Here is a 19,748-nt window from a genome sequence, read left to right on the forward strand (position 1 = left end):
AGAGATACCATGGCCTACTGGGTGGCTCCTAAATTTTTGATCCTCCACAGCCTTACTCAGAGACCTCAGGCAAAATTATTTAAATGATCTGTGCCTCAGTTTACCCATCTGCAAAACAGGGATGATCATACTTCATCATTTTCCCACGACATTTCAAAGGCTCAATTGATTAATGTAGCAAAACTAAGTACTAAGCAGAATTAAACTACCAGGTAATGATACATCCCAAGCAAAGCAAAAATAGAAAAAGCTTTCTGACAGCTGATAGGTTGGAGTAGGTTCTCTGAGAGGCCCGAAAAGCCTTAAAAGCAAAAAAAGTTGATCTTGCTAATTTATATTTTATACTGCAGCTTCCATTCTTAGTTGCAGCTAATTAAGGCGCCGAACAACAACCTGAAACATGCCAACACATGCTTTTTGAAATCTCTCTGATGGCTAATGTGTCTTATTAAGCTCCAACTTCAGAAAATTAAATAAATCAGTAACACATAACCCTTGTGCGGCCCCCTCCCTGCTATAATTTGAGTAGGCCCATGTTGGGCTCAGAATTGCTGAATGAACCAAGGACATTATGAGTATTGGGCGTATTTCTACACTATAATTAATAAACTGGGGTTGGCCCGTGCCAACTACATTGGTTTCATGGGAATCTGACAGCAGGGCTGTTTAATTGCATTGTAGACTTCTGGGCTCAGGCTGGGATTCTGGCAAGGTGGGAGAGTCTACACAGAAAATAGCACCCGCCAATTTAAGTCCCATGATCCCGAGTCAGCTGGCATGGGCTAGCTGTAGATGTCTAATTTCAGTGTAGACATCACGTAAGAAAGATTTAGTTTTAAAATTCCCCCCCCTCCCCGGAAAAAAAAATGGTATTGATATGGGCCTTCACTGGAGAAGTGAAGACAGTGTAAATTTAGACAAGGAAACTATCAAATTGGATTTTTCATGCTTGCGTTTTGCACTGCTCTGTTTTTAAAGGACATTAAACCTTCACTACTTGGACTCTGTGGCTAAGAAAAGTAACTCTAATTTATTCCATCCACTTACCACTGCAGTGAATTTGATCCCCTGAAAATACATTCAGCTGTGTTTTGAAAAAGCTTTAACACCAACAACAACAAAACCTGTCTACGTATCACACTGAAGTCTAGTGTCATGCTTCAGAACTGTCTTAGGGCTCAAAGTTGTTACAGTATGTGCATTTTTTTCATAACTACCTTTAAAGAGAATGTGTATTTGGTAAAATAATTAAAATTATTACCGTGTTAGCCTAAGCATTAAAAATAAAACTACTGCCATGTATTTTTTCTAATGAGAATGTTGCTTACTACAAGAATCTTCACTTTAAATATTTTGTCTGGGGTGAATAATACTTCATATTCAAAACATAAAATAACTTCAAAGGAAATAGACAAACTTCAAATAAAAGATTTCATATTTAATATCATTCTCCCATACCTAAAAAAATGTGCATTCTGCTATTTTAAGTATGGAATGAAATTAAATAAATAGACTTTGCTGCCATAGTATTTCAAAACAACAGATGAAAATGTCAAATTAATTTTCTCAAGAGGTTAAATCTGTGTTTTGACTTTTTTTTAATCTACTATTATCACATATCAATAAGCACTGAATAAGCCATTTTTTTTTGGTCAGTTCAACCATGTGAAATAGTAGTCTGGCTCCCACCTTCATAAGTCAGGCAATTTTTATATCAGTCCTCCATGCTTTATTGTTGCATTTTGCAAAAATGTATTTTTATATAGGAAACAAAATTAAAAGCAAATTAACAATTCTCCAAATGAAACATCTCTCCTGGTAAGAAAAAATTAACTTTCACATGTTCTGTGCAAACTTGATTAATTCACAGGAGTGGGTATCCCTTAAAGGTAAGAAATATATTGTAGGATTATTTTAGCTTAACTTGCTGTGCATTGATTAGACTACTAGAGAATCCTGTCATTAATCAGAGGGATTATATTTGAAAGGAATAAATACTTGGAAGCAGAACTATGGCTACAATAGAGGAAAAGAGCAAATCAATAATTAAGCATTTACATATGCCAGGGTTTGACAATTTTGCATGACTAATAATCTATAAATGTAAGGAAAATAAATTTGTCGAAACCAGCATAAAGTGGAGTTTGTAAGGGCCAATTCTTCCCTGAAATTAAAACACATTACAGCACAAAATATTTGCCTGCTGAGAGCTGAAAGTAATACAGTTCATTAAAGTTATTTGCATATTAAAATATCAGCACTGTCATGATGGTCAGCTTACATTATCAACACACAGCATGTCCTCTACAATACTAATGTTTTCAATGCCAATTTATACTCTTAGGAAAATGAAGGCTCTGTATCTTCTCTTTAATTCATTTATTTCAATTGCTAATCCAATAATCATAGATGCTTGTATATTAATTAAAATATTACATAGAAAAACACACCCAGCCCAATGAGCTAAGCCCCTGAATTAAATAAAGCCGTACAATCAGAGCAGCAGAACGACTGACTCTCCCGTCTACCCCCTTCATTCTACCTATGCTGAATTTTTGCTACAGTTTATTCCCTCTCCAAACACTTAGGACACCAGACAAAACATATTGCATTGAACCTTAGCTTTGCAAACTACATTCCTTTCAACAGAGCTTGCTATCAGATGTATTTTTAAATATTTGTTACTTTCCGGACTGATCATCACATCAATGTCTCCACGTCACTCTAGCTGAGTTTAAACCTAACTGTATTGCAAAGACAGGGATGGTGGTTTTGAAGTTCTGTCATGTTTATTTATGGCCATAGCAAACCTGCAATTCTCTGAGGGCTAATCAAAATGCAGATGCACTCTGGAAAGTGATGAACTTGCCAGTCAGATGTGCAAAGAGTGAGTGCTGCAGATGGAAATTACACTGCATAAATAATGAACAAAAGTTAATTAGAAGCATATTTCAGGGAAATCTTTCCCATCAGTTCAGAAAAATCTACCATATTCCAGGGGCTACGACTGCTCCAGCAATATTTACATGATCTGTTTAAAACAATCCTTTCAATAACACCGTTCATCTATTGGCTATGACTTGGACCCACAATGTCCCACTGATTTCTGCCAGCTATGCATATTGATAAGTGAGGCCTATTTATTAACACATTTCAGCAGCAAAGAGCTTTGCAGAAGTTTCAAAAGGTTGCCTTTAGTTCAAGATACATGAAAGAAAACTGATTTCACGCCCTTATAAGACCCCTGAATTTCTAGAACTGTTTGTGAATATACACATCAATTCAATTATAAACTCCCCAAGTGCTCTTGATATAACATTGTTTTCCGGAAAGCATTCCTATGAGACAACAGTCTATAAGTTCCACACATGATTTCAGTATTATATGCAGCATGGAACCCATTCTTTAGTGTATCAAGCAAGTCCTTAATCCTTACGCCTCTCCTGCAAGACAGGAAATAATATCCCCCGTGCACATGGGAAAGAGGTTCACATAGAAGTCATGCAACTTGCCTAAGGCCAAAGAGGAAGTCTAAACATCACTGTTTAGGGAGGGCAACTATGCCTGTTCCCCTCCCCCGCTTCCCACCCGTAGTTCCCCCAAATGTACCCACACAAGGCTTGTGGCTCCTCAGCTATCACCTCTCCGGGGCAGAGACCTGCATCTCTCCCCCACCCAATCGTGGTTTCTCCAGGCTGCACAGTTAGTTCCTTGCTGACACTGTGATCGTCCCAGGAAGTCAGACTACCTAGATAGGCCAGCATCTTGGCTTTGCTTTCTCTTCAGAGTCTGTAAAAAGTGAGATTTCCTGCAGCTATAATTCACCAAGCAAGTTAATTTATTCTTAAATGAACGCATAACAGAGAAAACACAGAAAACAATACAAGAACCTACATGCATGCAAAAAAGCTTACCATAGATAACTCATCAGTCTGATAGGGCCTCAGCAGGCCACAGGTCTTCCAACCTTTCCCAAGAAGAGTTTACCCCTGCTAGAGTAGAAGATCATGTTTGCTGGGTCAAAAAGTAGGCCCTGAATTAGTTTAAACACAGACTGTTTTCCACAAAGACCATTTTTTGCCGATGGGTCTCAGGAGAATCCAGTGAGAGCTGGTAAACGTGACCTTCTCCAGGCGGTGGTACTTCTCAAGAGGTATTATAACCTGAGTGAATTTTCCTAATCACCCTCCACACACCCTTCTTTTGTTTGCAGAGGAGCTGTGCTCCCTCTTCCCCTCAGAATTCCATACAATCCCCGGTCTGCAAGGATACCTAAATTGAATGAGCAAGATCTCCCAAAGATATTGCAAGAAATCTCCATTTCTGTCACACTATATTACCTCACCCACTTTGTCGCCATCCCTATTCTCAGACTTCTCTTACAGGGTGTGTCTACACAGCACTGTCACTCAAAATAAGATACACAATTTGAGCTACGCATATTGTGTATCTTATTTCGATGCTATTTTGAAATAGGCTGTTTAGAAATTTGGCACGTCTACACTGTGCCGAATTTCAAAATAAAGCACTATTTCGAGACACCCCGTATTCCTCGTGGAACAAGATTTACAGGGATGCCAAAATAGTGCGTCCATTATTTCAAAAATTATTTCGAAATAGCGGACACGTTCCTTGGATGCAGGGAACATCCTTGCAGTCTAGATGTACCCTACAGAGAAGAAAAACTTCCTCAGATGTTGCTGGGCCCCAAGAATCTATGCTGTTCCCTAAGCTGAAATGAGAGTAATCCCTCACCTGTAGCCATAAGAATGCCAAACTGGGCATTCTGCAGCACCTCTCCTTTCTAAGAGCCAGCTCTGAGGCTCGTCCTCACCTGATCACCTCATACAACAAAGACACCCTTAGTAATGACGTTACAGGGGCTTGCAGCAGAAGGGACGGTAGAATAGAAGATCTTGGGATTTTTTTCCCTTTGCATTAGAGTAATGCCTACATGGCCCAACCAAGACAGGGCTATTTTGTGCTAGGCACTGTACAGATAGTACAACTCCCTGCCCTGAAGAGTTTTCAATATAAGAAGAGACAACAGATTGAAGGTAGGCATCTCCTCCCCCATAGACTTGTCATGGAGGTATCTCACTAAAAAGGTTAGAAAAAAGCAGTTGCAATCCAAAACTATTATACTCTTCTTGGATAACCTGCCTTTTCAGAAATCTAAACCAAATACTTCCATCTTTCTTTGGGACAAATTATGCACACTTCCGTAATCTGTAGATACAATACGCATGCTTTACCCTTTTTCAATTGTCGACATATTGAGCCTTTGCACAACAAACCCTATTTCACATATTGGTCTCCTTTTCCTGTGGTGAACCTCATCTGCTCGGGATGCTCCTAGATTGAGTTACTGACAGTGGTTCTATTATGTGTTTGAGTGGTGCCTTGAATCCATCTGTGCAGCTATTCTCAAGTCTATCCAAGTAGTGGTTGGAATACGGTGGCGATTACGTTGACTAGTACTAGGATAAAGAACCTTTGACCCCTAGAGGGGTCTTTTTTGTGTCAGGGGCCGCTGACCCACAGAAAAGTCAGTCCGGAGCTGCACACAAATAAGAGGCAAAAAAAACCCCTTAAACTGACTGAGAAGGAGAAAGACACTCCCTACATTCACCTCATACACCAGAGACTGGGGGGCCCAACCTATTAAATGTGTGCTCCAGCCCCACAGCGGGGCAGTGGGGAGGGCTGGAGCACCAACGCAGGCTCCCCAATGCAGGAAGGGGGTCCTGAGCCTCAGGGGCCAGATCCAGGCAAGCTGGGGACTGCATCCAACTCCCCAGGCCTTAGGTTCCCCACCCCTGCTATATGGCCAGTTCCAAGTTATCCTCTGATAATCACTAACAACCCATGTGAAATGAGCTGAGACTACCAGTCCATTTCCCAGGACTGATTACAAATCACATCGCAACTGACACCAATGGGCAATCTCGGAGTACTGAAAGAGAGTGAACCATAATTTTACCCCAGAGATGGTCTCTCTCCAGAAAGACACTCAGACACTTTGCCAGTGGGCAGAGTGTAGGAACATGAATAGCTGCTGCCTTTACTGTAGGTGTTCAGCAAACAGAATTCTTCATTCTCAGAACTGTCAGTGTCACATTTGAATAGCCCTAAGGTCAGTTTTCCAAAGTGATTAAAAAAAAATTAACTGCTGTGTTGACTAGTGCCTTCTCCCTTTTATGTCGTTTTACCATCCTATCCTCATTTCACTGACTGTATATTATCACCTTTCTCTAAGAAACTTCATTTCCCCTACTGTTTTAAATAACCCATTTCTGTTTCTTTTCACACACCATACATTTTTAATTTAAGATAATTCCCCAAAAGCTCCCTTGTCAGAACAACAAATTCTAATTAACTTAATATTAAGGCTGTTGATTAATCGCAGTTAAATCATGCAATTAACTCAAAAAAATAATTGTGATTAATCGCACTATTAAACAATAGACTGCCAATTTAAATATTTTTTGTTTTCTACATTTTCAAATATATTGATTTAAATTATAACACACAATATCTGAATATTGAATATAATCTGAAGTTAGAGTGCTCACTTTATATTATTTAATACAAATATTTGCATTGTAAAATGATAAACAAAATAAGTCTTTTCCATTCACCTCATACAATACTGCAGTACAATCTTTACTATGAAAGTGTAACTTACAAATGTGGGGTTTTTTGGTGACATAACTGCACTCAAATAAAACAATGTACAACATTAAAGCCTACAAGTCCACTCAGTCCTACTTCATGTTCAGCCAAAAGCCAAGATAAACAAGTTTGTTTATTTATGGAAGATCATGTTCTCTGCTTCTTATTTACACTGCCACCTGTCACAATATTCACATGGCACTTTTGTATCTGATGTTGAAAGGCATTTATATGCTAGGCTAACCATTCATGTGCCTCTTCATGTTTCAGCCAACATTGCAGAGGAATGCTTCCATGCTGCAGATGCTTGTTAAAAAAAGAGTGCTAATTCAAGTTGTGACTGAATTCCTTGCAGGGAAATTGTGTGTCTTCTGTTGTATCCACATTCTGTCATATGTTTCATGTCATAGGAGTCACAGATCATGACTCAGCACAAATTTGTTTCAAGACACTTTCTTTGAAGATTTGACAAAAAACAATTAAGGTACCAAAGTGAGATTTCCAAAAATTGCTACAGCACTCAACCTAAGGATTAAGAATCTGAAGTACTGTCCAAAATCTGAGAGGACAAGCTTTGAAGCATGCTTACAGAGGTCTTAAAAAAGCAGCATTCTGTTGCAGAAGCTACAGAACCTGAACCACGCGCGCACACACACACACACACACACACACACACACACACACACACACAAATCAACCTTCTGTTGGTAGCATCTGATTCATATGATGAAAATGAACATGTGTCAAACCACTCCACTTTGGATCATTATCAAACAGACCCATCATGAGCATGAAAACATGTCGTCTGGAATGGAGGTTGAAGCATGAAGTTCTACTAACCCTGGGCTTACACTGCAGTGTAGACTTATCCTTAGTTTCCAACATCCAGCCCTGGTCTACACTAGGGCTTATTTTCTAAATAACGGCCCCCCCACCCTTGGGTTGAATTAATAAGTGGAGCATCCACATTATCAATATCATTATTTCAAAAGTAACAGGCTGCTTATTTCAAAATCTGTATACCTGCTTTCCTCAGGGAATAACACTACTTTCAAAATAAGTATTTTGAAATAGCGGTAGTGTGGATGCGCCAGTGCTGCTATTTCAAAATAACTAGTCCCCAGAGTAATTTGAACTAATTACTCCCCAGTGCTTCCTGGGGCTCTAAATTGAGGTAGCACATCTTCTTTCACAGAGCCTGCCTCAGACTTATTTCAAGGCTTCCCCGTAGTGGGTGGACACTATTTCGATTTTGTTATTTTGGGAATTATTAAGTCAATTTTAGTTATTTTGAAAGAGTTTCCTAGATGAGGCATGGTCCCAGGTAGGACCTGCAATTTTTTGAGAAATTCTGTTTTATTTTAAGGTGATTGAAGCACTTACCAATACCACAGCGGGATTAGTTTGGTTTCTTGCAATGCCCCTAAAATTATAAATTCACACTCCAGAGTCTTTGCTTCTATCTTCTGAAGTTAAAGAAAATATTGTGCATTTGTTCTGTTTCATAAAGATGATTAACACTCCACGGACTGCACATGGTGACAGTTATTTCCTCAACATCTCCAGGCTTCCTGGATTTCTAATTTCATACCGCTATTCTTTGATGTTAACTATTCAGCTTTCTAGGCTGAATTTACATTCCAGCATTCCAGGATACAAATTGCTTCTCATTAGACTGGCTCCTTCCCAGATGAGACTCCTTGTGAGAGATTTAATTATTTTCCCTATCTCCCTTAACTCTTTGTACTTAAACCAGCTGTTTCTCCTCATTAGCTTACAGGTCACCAAAGCAGCTTGATGACGATATGAAACTCAGATATGAAACTCAAGCTCTTCTAGGACACGCATTACATTTGTTTCACTAATTCCAGAGGAAGCTAATAAAATCTTTCATACCATATCAATTTTGCTGATTGAGATTTAAAACAATAAAAAGTTGTCTATCCAAAGCTCCAGGCACTTCAGTCTCATTAAAACACCACAGTAAAATCCCAGCAATTCTAAATAATCATCTCAGCCAGCCAGCCTGCCACCCTTCTACTCTTTCATGTTAATAATAAAAAAAACACATTGGGAGTAAAATCTTGTTTGGTCAATGCTCCCGGGAGGCTGTACTGCAGTGGTCAGTATTCCCTGGGCTCTCCAAATCTAGAGTGGGGCAAAGACAAGTTTACTAGCTTCCCTATGGCCAGCCAGAACTGTGGGCCAGGTGTTGCTCAAGAGCGAATAAGAAACCCTTGCTCAGGAGCGAATAAGAAACCAGCGGATTAAGATATTTATCATTTAGCATCTACTAGTCGGTTTACAGTAGCATTGGTGGGGGGAAGGGATTTTAAATAAGTTTACCTGCACGTCTATCATACCTATCCACTTATCTCCCAATGATAGCCTGTCTGTATTGGTCTGAACATGCCTCACCCTGGAGAAGGAGAAAGCCACTTTTGATCCAGCCGAAAGTTCTTGGTCTTCTTAGTTCTCAGGCTTTGAACGTGCTCGTTAAAATAACCAGTCAGTAGCCACTGCAGCAGTGTAAGTCCCTCTTCTCAAAGCTAGATGCTCTCCAATTGTTTCACAGTCTTCAAGTATTTGCTGAGCGGTAGCTTATCTTGAGCCATTATGTCCTTCCTTCCTGCTTTTCCTTACAACTCACGGTTAAACTACCCAATATACCCAGGCAGTAATCACCCCAATCATCTGTTGAACAGAAAGTATTCACAGAGATACTTTACACAGCAGCTCTGAATCAATCGCACACTGTTTATTCAAGGGCTGCCATGGCATTTCTTCTCAATCACTCCCGCATCCTTCACATTTAAGGATTTGCACATTCATGAGGCTATATAGATTAGTGGCCAGATTAGATACAGAAATTTCTAGTCTTCTTAGGAGATTTAACAACAGTTCAAACAGTGTTTACTTCTATTGTGAAATCATTGTCCTTAGTGGTAGTTTGAATTATCTCCGAGATATGAGTGTAAACTGACATAAGAATCCTTTCAATTCTTAAACACTAATTCAGCAGATTATACATGGCAAAAAGAGTCAGGTATATTCTGCTGATAATGCACTTACAGAATTCATGTTCGCCATGTGGGTGTGGTGGTCCCAGGATATTATGGAAACAAGGTGAACTGGACCAGCTTCTGGGAGTGAAAGAGACAACCATTCAATCTTGTGAAGAGATTTCAGGAAGGCATTTGATAGAGATCCACATGGGAAATTATTAGTTAAATTGGAGGAGATGGGATTAATGAGAGGGGGATAAGGAACTGGTTAACAGGGAAAGTACAATGGGTCATATCAAAAGGCTCCGTATCAGGCTGGAGGGAAGCTACTAGCAGAGTTTCTCAGGGATTGGTCTTGGGACCAATCTTATTTAACATTTTCTTACTGATCTTGGCATACAAAGTGGGAGTGTGCTAATAAACCTCTGTGGATGACAAAAAGTTGGGAAGTATTGCCAGTGCAGAATATCATACAAGATGCTCTGCATGACCTTGTAAAATTGAGGAATCGAAATGTGACAGTGTGGACACAAATTTTAATATAGGTTGAACCTCTCTAGTTCAGCACCCTTGTGAGCTCATTGGTGCTGATCCAGAGAATTTGCCAAACCAAGGGAGGTCAATATGGTCTAGCAACATTACCTACACTTCCACTGCTTATGGGGCTCTGAGAAGACATTTTGGGGCAAATTAGAGCTAAATAACAGCATAGAACACTGAGAGACAGGACTGGTGGCTGTAAACAAAGTTTAGGGGACACTGGGAAACTTGGCCACACCTATGATAAGTGGACATCCAGCTAACTAAAATCATTCCTAACCAGGGATGTTATCAGACGAGAGAAATCCAGATTAGAGGGGTTCAACCTGTAGTGCAAAGTTCAAAGTCATGCATTTAGGTTCTAACAACAAGATGTTTTGCTACAACCTGGGGACATATCACGTGGAAGCGATATGACTGTTCTCTATATATACATCAAAGTGACATAACAGGAAGAGAGTGGAGTTATATAAATTAAGTTTCAATCTGGGCACAAGAACAGAGAGATATGAACTGCCCATTAACAAGTTCAGGCTTGAAATTAGATGACGCTTTCTAATCATCAAGTGAAATTTTTGGAACAGCCTTCCAAGGGGAGCAGTTTGGGGAAAAACCTAAATTACTTCAGGACTGAGCTTGATGAATTTATGTAGGGGATGTTAAGGTGAGATTGCCTATAACGGCATGTAGCTGGCCAGTGACTGCTAGCAGCAAATATCTCCAGTGATTTGATGATGGGACTGTAGGTGGAAGGATCCAAGTTACTACAGAGAATTCTTTCCCAGATATCTGCCTGGTGGGTCTTGCCCACGTGCTCAGAATCAGGAAGAAATTGTCCCCTGGGTCAGATTGACAGAGATACTAGGTGTTTTTCTTCTTCTTCTTCAGCATAGGACACGAGTCGCTTGCATGTTAAAGTAGTATAAATGATGGATTATCGGTAACTTGAAGTCTTTACATCAAGATTTGAGGAGAGGTTAGAAAGTCTGTTACAGGAATGGGTGGGTGAGGTTCTGTGGCCTGCAAGGTGCTAAAGGTCAAACTAGATGGTTCCTTCTGGCCTTAAAAATCTATGAGTCTGAACTATTTTTCATGTGTGGGAAAGGTATTCCAAGCACGTTTGGCTCGTGAACCTCTGGCTGCAGAGGCTAGCTCCCAGCCTTGCCTCTTCCAGATGCCCCAAAACCCAGAGCCTTCCATCATGGTCACCAGTGCACACTCAAAGGGTACGTCTAAACTACGTGGCTCCGTCGACGGAGCCATGTAGATTTGTTTGTTTGGCAAAGTCAAATGAAGCCGCGATTTAAATGATCGCGGTTTCATTTAAATTTACATGGCTGCCGTGCTGAGCCAACAAACAGCTGATCAGCTGTTTGTCCGCTCAGCGTGCTAATCTGGACGCTCCCCTGCCGACATCAAAGCCCTTTGTCGGCAGCCCCGGTAAACCTCATCCTATGAGGAATAACGGGGCTTCAGACAAAGGGCTTTGATGTTGGCAGGGGAGCATCCAGACTAGCGCGCTGAGCGAACAAACAGCTGATCAGCTGTTTGTCGGCTCAGCGCGGCAGCCATGTAAATTTAAATGAAGCCGCGATCATTTAAATCGCGGCTTCATTTGCCTTTGTCTATGTGTCTAATCTACATGCCTCTGACGACAGAGGCATGTAGTCTAGACACAGCCAAAGTGGCTAGCTCTCAGGCCCCCAACCTCGGAGGGAGAGGGGGTAGCACTGCTTCTGCAACCTCCCCAGTCATGGAAAGGCTGGTGGTGTGGTCCCAGCCCGTGGAGTCCAGTGGCACTGCTGATGCAGGGCCTGAGGTTGAAGTGTAAGTAGGTCCACATCTGGCTGTTTGTGGGGGCTCAGCCTCTCCCAACCTCCCCTACCTGCCGGCCATGATTCCAAGGTACAGAACTCCTGTCTGCATTAATAGGAGCTGGGTGGAAATCAGTGAAATAATATAATGCACAGCAGCTCACGTTTGCAGAATGACAATAGCGGAAGGGCATACTATTTCTTTATAGCCTCCACTAAATACAGACATGTGTCAAATGTGTAGGAATCGACTGGCATTGTTTATTGGGATGACCGCATTGCTTTGAGCTAAAAAATCTATTTCATTGACATATTGATGCTATTCTTTAATAGGCGATTCACCTGGCATCCAAATTACAGACTTTATATTATATAACTCCAGTGGACTTTAATCTGAACTCTCCAGGTGAATTTGTTGGAGATCACTTGAAAATGGAAGGATCTAAAGTTTCCACAGAAACAAATATGGTGTCTATTTTTCTGTTGGTTTCATTGGTAAGAAGGGAAATTAAGCTTAGTATAATCAGGGGAGAATTTGCCAGTTAAGTTTCCAAATTACAGGGGAATATTGATAAGCGATTGATCATGATGCTCAATCTAAAGGTTTTACAAAGGAAGTTGTACATTGTATATGGTTTAGATTGAGCTGTATGCACATGATATTTGGACAGAGTTTACATCTACTTTAGATGCAAAATGTATCCAAAGAAAGTTTTTCATTGCAGAATCTTATAGACTCTAATAGTTACCTCACTGTAAGGCCTTTTCGTTTTCAGCCATCACTGCCAAATGTGTCCAAATGTGTAAACTGAAAGATTTTCTTTTTGCTAAACTAAATTTCAACTGCAGAAAGGGGCTGAGATACCTTGTATTTTATTGTACCTGAAGGATACATAGAATTATAGAACACTAGAATTGGAAAGGACCTCGAGAGGTCATCAAGTTCAATCTGCTATACCCACGGCAGGACCAAGGACTATCTAGATCATCCCTGATAGATGTCTATCCAACCTGCTCTTAAATATCTCCTGTGATGGAGATTGCACAATTATCTTGGCAATTTCTTCCAGTGTTTAACCACCGTGACAGGAAGTTTTTCCTAATGTCCAATGTAAACCTCCCTTGCTGCACTCTAAGCCTAATGAGATCAGAATTCTGAATACTCTAATGTAACTGCAGCAGTCACCTCCATCAGTCTCCACAGCTTGGGATAGCCATTATTAGGAAGGTAGGCCAATGAATTCTGAACCATGTTTACTGAGAAAAGTCACTAGATAGTTGGCGAACTCATGTATATTGCTTCAGCAAGACATAAGGAGGTTGGAGGCATGTTATATGCATTGCCAGCAGTCACCATTGGGCATGAGATGGTTTGATTTATCAGTAATTGAGATAAATTGCTCAGAACTAACCTTGAGAGGTTTGAAGTCACCATTGCCAGGCAGTGTGTCTCATAGTGTACCTTGGAGTTAACGTCCTCCCCCATCGAGCCCTGGAGAGCAGACTGGTGGCAGCTATGTGGCCATCCTCAATTACCCTGGCTACACCAGATCACTAATAACACTGTGGAGCTTTTAGAGGACTGGAATAAAGCCGGACAGTGTGGCCACAGACATTTTGCATGTGAGATAAAATGACTAGACATGAAGGATGGTGTATGATTATGAGAAAGGAATAGGCAGACGGCTTCCTGTGGTTTATGTATATAAAGACATTATTTGTTTAAATGAACCATTTAGATTCCAATACAGAAATTGCCATTTTTCATCTCTTTTTATATTCAGAATGAGGATAGTTAATGGGACAAACAAGAAGTCTGAGGACTCATTTTTATGGCTATTAATCATGCCTGATAGACAATGGGAAGAAGTCGAGGTATTTTTCTTATATCTATGCTTAATTCCCAAGTAACCACTGGATCACAATATCCATATTATGAAATGTGTGTCCTTTCTGAGACCTGCAATACACTGTGAAATGTCTAGTTAAGATGTAGCCAGATTGCATTTGCAACTTGTTTATGTCTGTTCAGGAAAGGGAGGGAAAACGCAGACCTTTGTACAGGTTGAACGTCTCTAGTCTGGCAACCTCAGGACCTGACTGGTTCTGAACGAGAGAATTTTCTGGACCATGGGTGGTCAATATTGTCTAGCAGCATTACCAACACTACCACTGCTTACTGGGCTGTTGGAAAACATTCAGGGGTAAATGAGCTACACAACAGCACAGAATACTGACAGCTAGAACTGGTGGCTGTAAACAAACTTTACAGAATCATGGGAAACTTGGCCACACCCATAAAAAGTGGACATCTGGCTAACTAAAATCATTCTGGTAGATGGATATTTCCAGACCAGAGAGTTCTGAACTACAGAGGTTTAACCTGTAATCTCTATACTCTGTAGACCTAATATTTATTATGAATAGAGAAGTTGGTACTGCTGACTATGTTTAAGGTTGCCTGATACTTCCATGAAAAGACACTCTTTTGAACAGCTCAGAACATATTGGCAAAATTTCATTGTTTGGGTAGAAATGTTCCATGCCAGAGCTCTGCCTCAGTCTTGTTCGAAAAGTTTCAGCTGAAATGGTTCAGCCATTTCCAAGAACAAAATAAGGAGAGAAACATATTAATTCACCCATATTCAAATATTTTCAAAGTATTTTGTCAAGAAGCTCTTGCATCTCCCTGCTTTGGATCATTGAATTTAAATTTGGCAAGAGTGTTGGGGGCAGGAATGGACCTTTTGCTGTTTCTGTGAAAATTTAGCCAAATTTGACTAAATTACAAACCGGAAAAAATCCTAATTCGCACATGCTCACAAAGACTTGTTAGAGCAGCTAAATTCTTAACAATTCCCTCTGTGCTGAGCATGTGTCAGCCTGAGTTGCCAGCCTTGACCAACGAGTGGTCACCCTGACTGCTAGGAGATGCTGCATCCCAGGTTCATGCTATCCTCGGCAACAGAAATTCCATTCGTGAGATAGTTACTTCTATCCTATGCAATAAATTGGCAGAATTTACCTCTCCTCAATTTTGCTTGGCTTGGTATGTTCCCGCCTAAACATTGATCTGATTTTATGATAAGTTCTATAGTAACTTCAAGAGCGTTGAAGGTGTTGTGCAATTCTCCATACCTTATCATTATAGCCTGTGGCATGGAATGCCATGAGATTAACTCAAGAAGTTAAGGCCTTCTAATCTTCTTGGTTTTGAAATAACAATCCATATTAGTAACAGAAGGAAATCCGTGAATGATTGCTTTAAAATCAATATATCTAAGTGATATGATGATTTCATGTTCTTCCAGGAGAAGTGTACCAAATATATTACATGCATCAGTGATAGTGTGGCTTATAAAAGGATGATTAGCAACTCCTCTGGAGCTTCTGTGGTCCTTTCTAATTGAGATAGCATCTTCTTTCATATTTTTTTTCCTATGAAAGATAAATGAGAGCGCCAGCTCCTACACTCTGTATCCACATGAGTAGTCCAATTAATCTGAATGGGACCCAGGAGTTATATAAACAGACCTTTTGCAGGCAGTTGGCCTACTAGCATAAATAAAGGTTATTCATGTGAATAAAGGTTGAAGAATTAGGCTCGGTCACAGAACATATTTTATATTAAGTTGGTTGTTTGGCTTTTTTTGGAGGGGAGGGGAAGACACTAGGGGTGTGTCTAGAGTACAGGGTTTTTTCGAAAAAAGTGGCCTTTTAAAAAAAAAAACTTCCCATGCATCTATACTGCTGCCGCGTTCTTTCAAAAGTAAATCGAAAGAATACAGCAGTTTTTTTGACCGGAGGAAACTTTGTTTTACAAGGAATAATGCTTTTTTTCGAAAGTGCTCTTTCGGAAAAAGGCGCTACGTAATGCAAACTGTGCTTTTTGAAAAAAGAGCATCCCGACTGTCTGGGTACTCTCTTTCAAAACAGCGGCTCGCTTTTTCGAAAGTACTGGTTGCAGTCGAGACGCTCTTTTTCAAAAGAGGCTTTTTCTAAAGAATCTTTCAAAAAAGCATCTTTCGAAAGAGGATTGCAGTCTAGACATAGCCTCAATGTTCTTCAGTATTTTTGCTTAAGTCATACTGTGCAATAGTTTTCACCGAGTCTCTCCAATACATGCCAAAATGTACATATGTGGTACATGTAGTTCTCACTGTGCTGTTTTTCCTCACCTCCCTTTTCCTCTGTGGAATCAGCTTCTGAGTATTTCAACCCAGTCATCTTTTATTCTTGCACAAGAGGCCAGTGTAGACAGGGAACGTTAATTTCTTTCGTAAGAAAGCCCGAAGGCTAAAATGGCCATCGGAGCTTTCTTGCGCAAGAGAGCGTCTACACTGGCACGGATGATTTTGTGTAAAAGCACATCTCTTGCGCAAAAGCACATGCCACTGTAGACGCTCTCTTGCGCAAATACTTTTAACGGAAAAATTCCTCTGTTAAAAGTATTTGCGCAAAATCTTGCCAGTGTAGACGTAGCCAATATGCTTTGAGGGAAATCATTTGAAAAGAACTCTCTGGCCATTTATATTTTGACTTTATGTGCGTACAGAGCATGTACTGACAGTTATGAATATCTGCTGGAATTTTAACGAAGTGTGTTTAAATCAGGCACGTCAGGGGGAGTTGGAAAACAGGTCTCCCTTAGACAAGGGAATGTGTATTTGATTCTGTGACTAATCCATTCACCAGGCTAAGCCAATAAAGGTTCATTTTTGCATATTGAAGGATGTGGAGCAACTGAGCTAACAGCTAGGGAAAGAAAAAGCATGGAGCTTCCTCCATCATTAGCCATCTTCCTCACAGCTTGAATAAATTTAACTTTGAGGGTAACCCTCAGAAAAATCCATTTGAAGGTTTACTGGTCAATAAAGTCAGGCAGTGTGAATTTCAAGTGATAACCAATTGGATTAACTGATTAAATACAACATTACTGTACAGAAAGCTTGTGACATGCCAGTGATTAATATTATTAGGAAATGTAGTATGAACACTTTCAGGAAATAGGGACATTTAGTGACATTATGCTTCCTGCCTGTGACCAAAGAGAGAAAGAGGCTTTCCCCATAACGGGGGGGGGGGGGGGGGGGGGGAGGAAGCTATCCAAAGAAATTGTGTGTGACATGTAACAATGGAAACTCTGTTGACACCGAAATCAGCAAGGAGTGGGGAAGCCCAGAGAAAGGGGAACACAGAAAGAGGCCATCCTGCCTCTTGAAATAAATGTTGGGACTATCCAAATAAAGACAGAAGCTATCTTTGGCATTCATCACTACAGAGACAAAAGGGAACAGAGCTCTTGCAAGCCGAGAAAAATGGATCCGTCAACCAAGCAAGAGGCGGAAGTCTCTGGAAACTGATCATAGGTTAGAAACTATCTTGAACAAAGCCTGTACCCTTGCTAGAATAAGTATTAGACTTGCTGATGTTTTTGCTTTTATTTGCTTATAACCCCAACTTTTTGTCCTTTTACATGATTTCGCTTAACCTGTGTCCTGCTTGTCAATGAATTTTTTTGTTTGTTTAGAACCAGCCACTGGATGTATTTATCCCAGTTAAATTAATAAGCTGTGATAGGCTTTGTGCTTATTTGGGAAACAAATGAACATTATGATCTCCTTGAACTGTCGACGAGAGGGCTGGATATTGAAAAGCACATGGATCTGGGAAAATTCAGGACTGGAGATGCATTGGGGTCTCCTTGCTGGTTGTAACCCAGGTTGGTGAAAGCCAGAGTGGGGCTCTAAACAGGCTGCTGGGATCAGAGTTGTTGAACCAGGGCTGCCTAGCACACAGACACTGTCAGGGTACAACCTGACTGCTTGTGTGTTGGTTGGGAGCATCCCCACCTAGAATGCAATGCATTGTCTGGCACCTCAGGTGGCAGGGGCAATGGTAACAACCCTGCACTGGCCTGAACTGTATGTCAGAAAGTAACAAGCACACACGTACTTCTCTAGAGGGCAAGAGCAAGGCTGCGGAGTTTGATAGAAGGTGCTATTCTAGCCACACTTCCATACCTATGGAATTGCTCGATGACATGGTTCAAGCGGGCAAAGAAAGAGGAAAGGCAGGGTGATCTGGCAACAGAGAAGAGGGAGCCAGTGACACTGATGGGGAGATGCTAAGGGGAGAATAGCAGAGCAGTAAATAGATTGGGGGTATAAGGACAACTCAAGATGGGAGAGGACGATTCCAACAGGAGAACTGATGGACTTGAAAAGGAGAATAGATGAATTTCACAGCTGGCAATTTACATAAACATTTGCCAATAAAGCTAATTAGACCATTGTGATTTACATAAAATCTCCAGACTTAAAAGGCCTCTCCCTCACCACACTCTTTTAGGCTGAATGAAAGTCTTGTCACTTCTTGACCCAAAGCATCTCTAAGATGAGGCACAAATTCTCATTTTCAAAATGGACTTGGCATTTAGAAGCCCAAGTCTCATTTGAAAATCAATGAGACAGACACACAAACCAACTTGTCTACTGATAAGTCATCTCCCTCTGACCTCCACAACATCCATATTATATCCTCTCCTGGACACTCTACAAGCAACTAATAAAATCATCAGTCACTGATGGTTTGGACCATTTGATTTTCCAGGTGACCATTTTTAATCCTCCCACTAGTTCCCCTTTTTCTTCTGTATCAGTCTTGTCCTCAGTTTCAACACATACACTGTTATGGCACTCTCTTATTTATCCTTGTGCCTTATTTGCATATCCGCATTCCCCATTCCCCACAGTCTACCAATGAAGCCAGAATTGACTCTTCATCTAATACTCCCCAATCAGGACTTATGTCTTTTCTTTTATATACCTTACATAGGGTTGCCAATCCTCCAGGAGTGGTCTGGAGTCTCCCGGGATTACCATCAATCTTCCAGTGACTATTTTAATAGGATAATAAAAAAAACATGGGTGGGGGGGGGGGAATATCTCCCTAAAATAACCCTATATGAAACCAACATCATCCCTGAACTAGTCTGCAAGACCTCTAACCTGTACTCATTCAAATCCTTCCTCAAGACCCTCTGCTAACTTGACATTTACAAGAATTTCCCAGTTGAGAATATGTTGAAGGATAGCAGGATTATCTGATGGACATACCCAGATATAGGTTTCAACTGCTTTAGAGCCACAAACTAATGCACATTGACTACAGAAACCCATGTTTTCATTGCTTGTATCCTCATCCTCATTCTTCTTCCTCTCCGATTTTAGTAACATTCACCTCTTGTCTTTTGTCTTCGGATTTTAATGTAAACACCTCACGGCAGAACCCATGTCATGTAATTTAATTTCTATCATGCCTAGCGCAGTGGAGCCTTTGGAGTGTAATATTAAATCAACAAACCAACGACAAAACAGGTTATTTTTTATAAGTAGTTTGTATGTTGCTCATTCATTTTAAAGTCTGACTTTTGAATTCAAGACTACCGGCACCAAATGGCTACTCTTATACATCAGTGAATATGGGAAGAAAAATGTCAGTCAGGAAATCATTTATTTAGAAAAGTGTGGTAAACCTGAAGCCATTCTGTTTATGGTGAAGCTGTTTACTATTAATGCATGGAGGTGACCCTTCACATCTTCCTCAACTATAATGCAGCCCAATGAGGTGGAACCATTGAAGGCAAGAGACGCCCACTCACTGGAGCAAGAACGTATTTTCTGTTAAAAAAAACACCATTAAAAATTTAACT

At 40.5% G+C, this 19,748-nt stretch overlaps 2 protein-coding genes across 4 annotated transcripts in view; one reads left to right on the forward strand and one right to left on the reverse strand.

Annotated features, from left to right (window-relative positions):
• Positions 1–19,748, reverse strand: part of DOCK2 (dedicator of cytokinesis 2) — a 497,337-nt gene that overhangs the window by 259,993 nt on the left and 217,596 nt on the right. The gene's annotated exons all lie outside the window — the stretch shown is intronic.
• The window catches only part of INSYN2B (inhibitory synaptic factor family member 2B), a 136,272-nt gene that overhangs the window by 113,291 nt on the left and 3,233 nt on the right, over positions 1–19,748 (forward strand). The gene's annotated exons all lie outside the window — the stretch shown is intronic.

This window comes from Pelodiscus sinensis, chromosome 17, assembly GCF_049634645.1.
Source record: "Pelodiscus sinensis isolate JC-2024 chromosome 17, ASM4963464v1, whole genome shotgun sequence".
Taxonomy (NCBI): Eukaryota; Metazoa; Chordata; order Testudines; family Trionychidae; genus Pelodiscus; species Pelodiscus sinensis.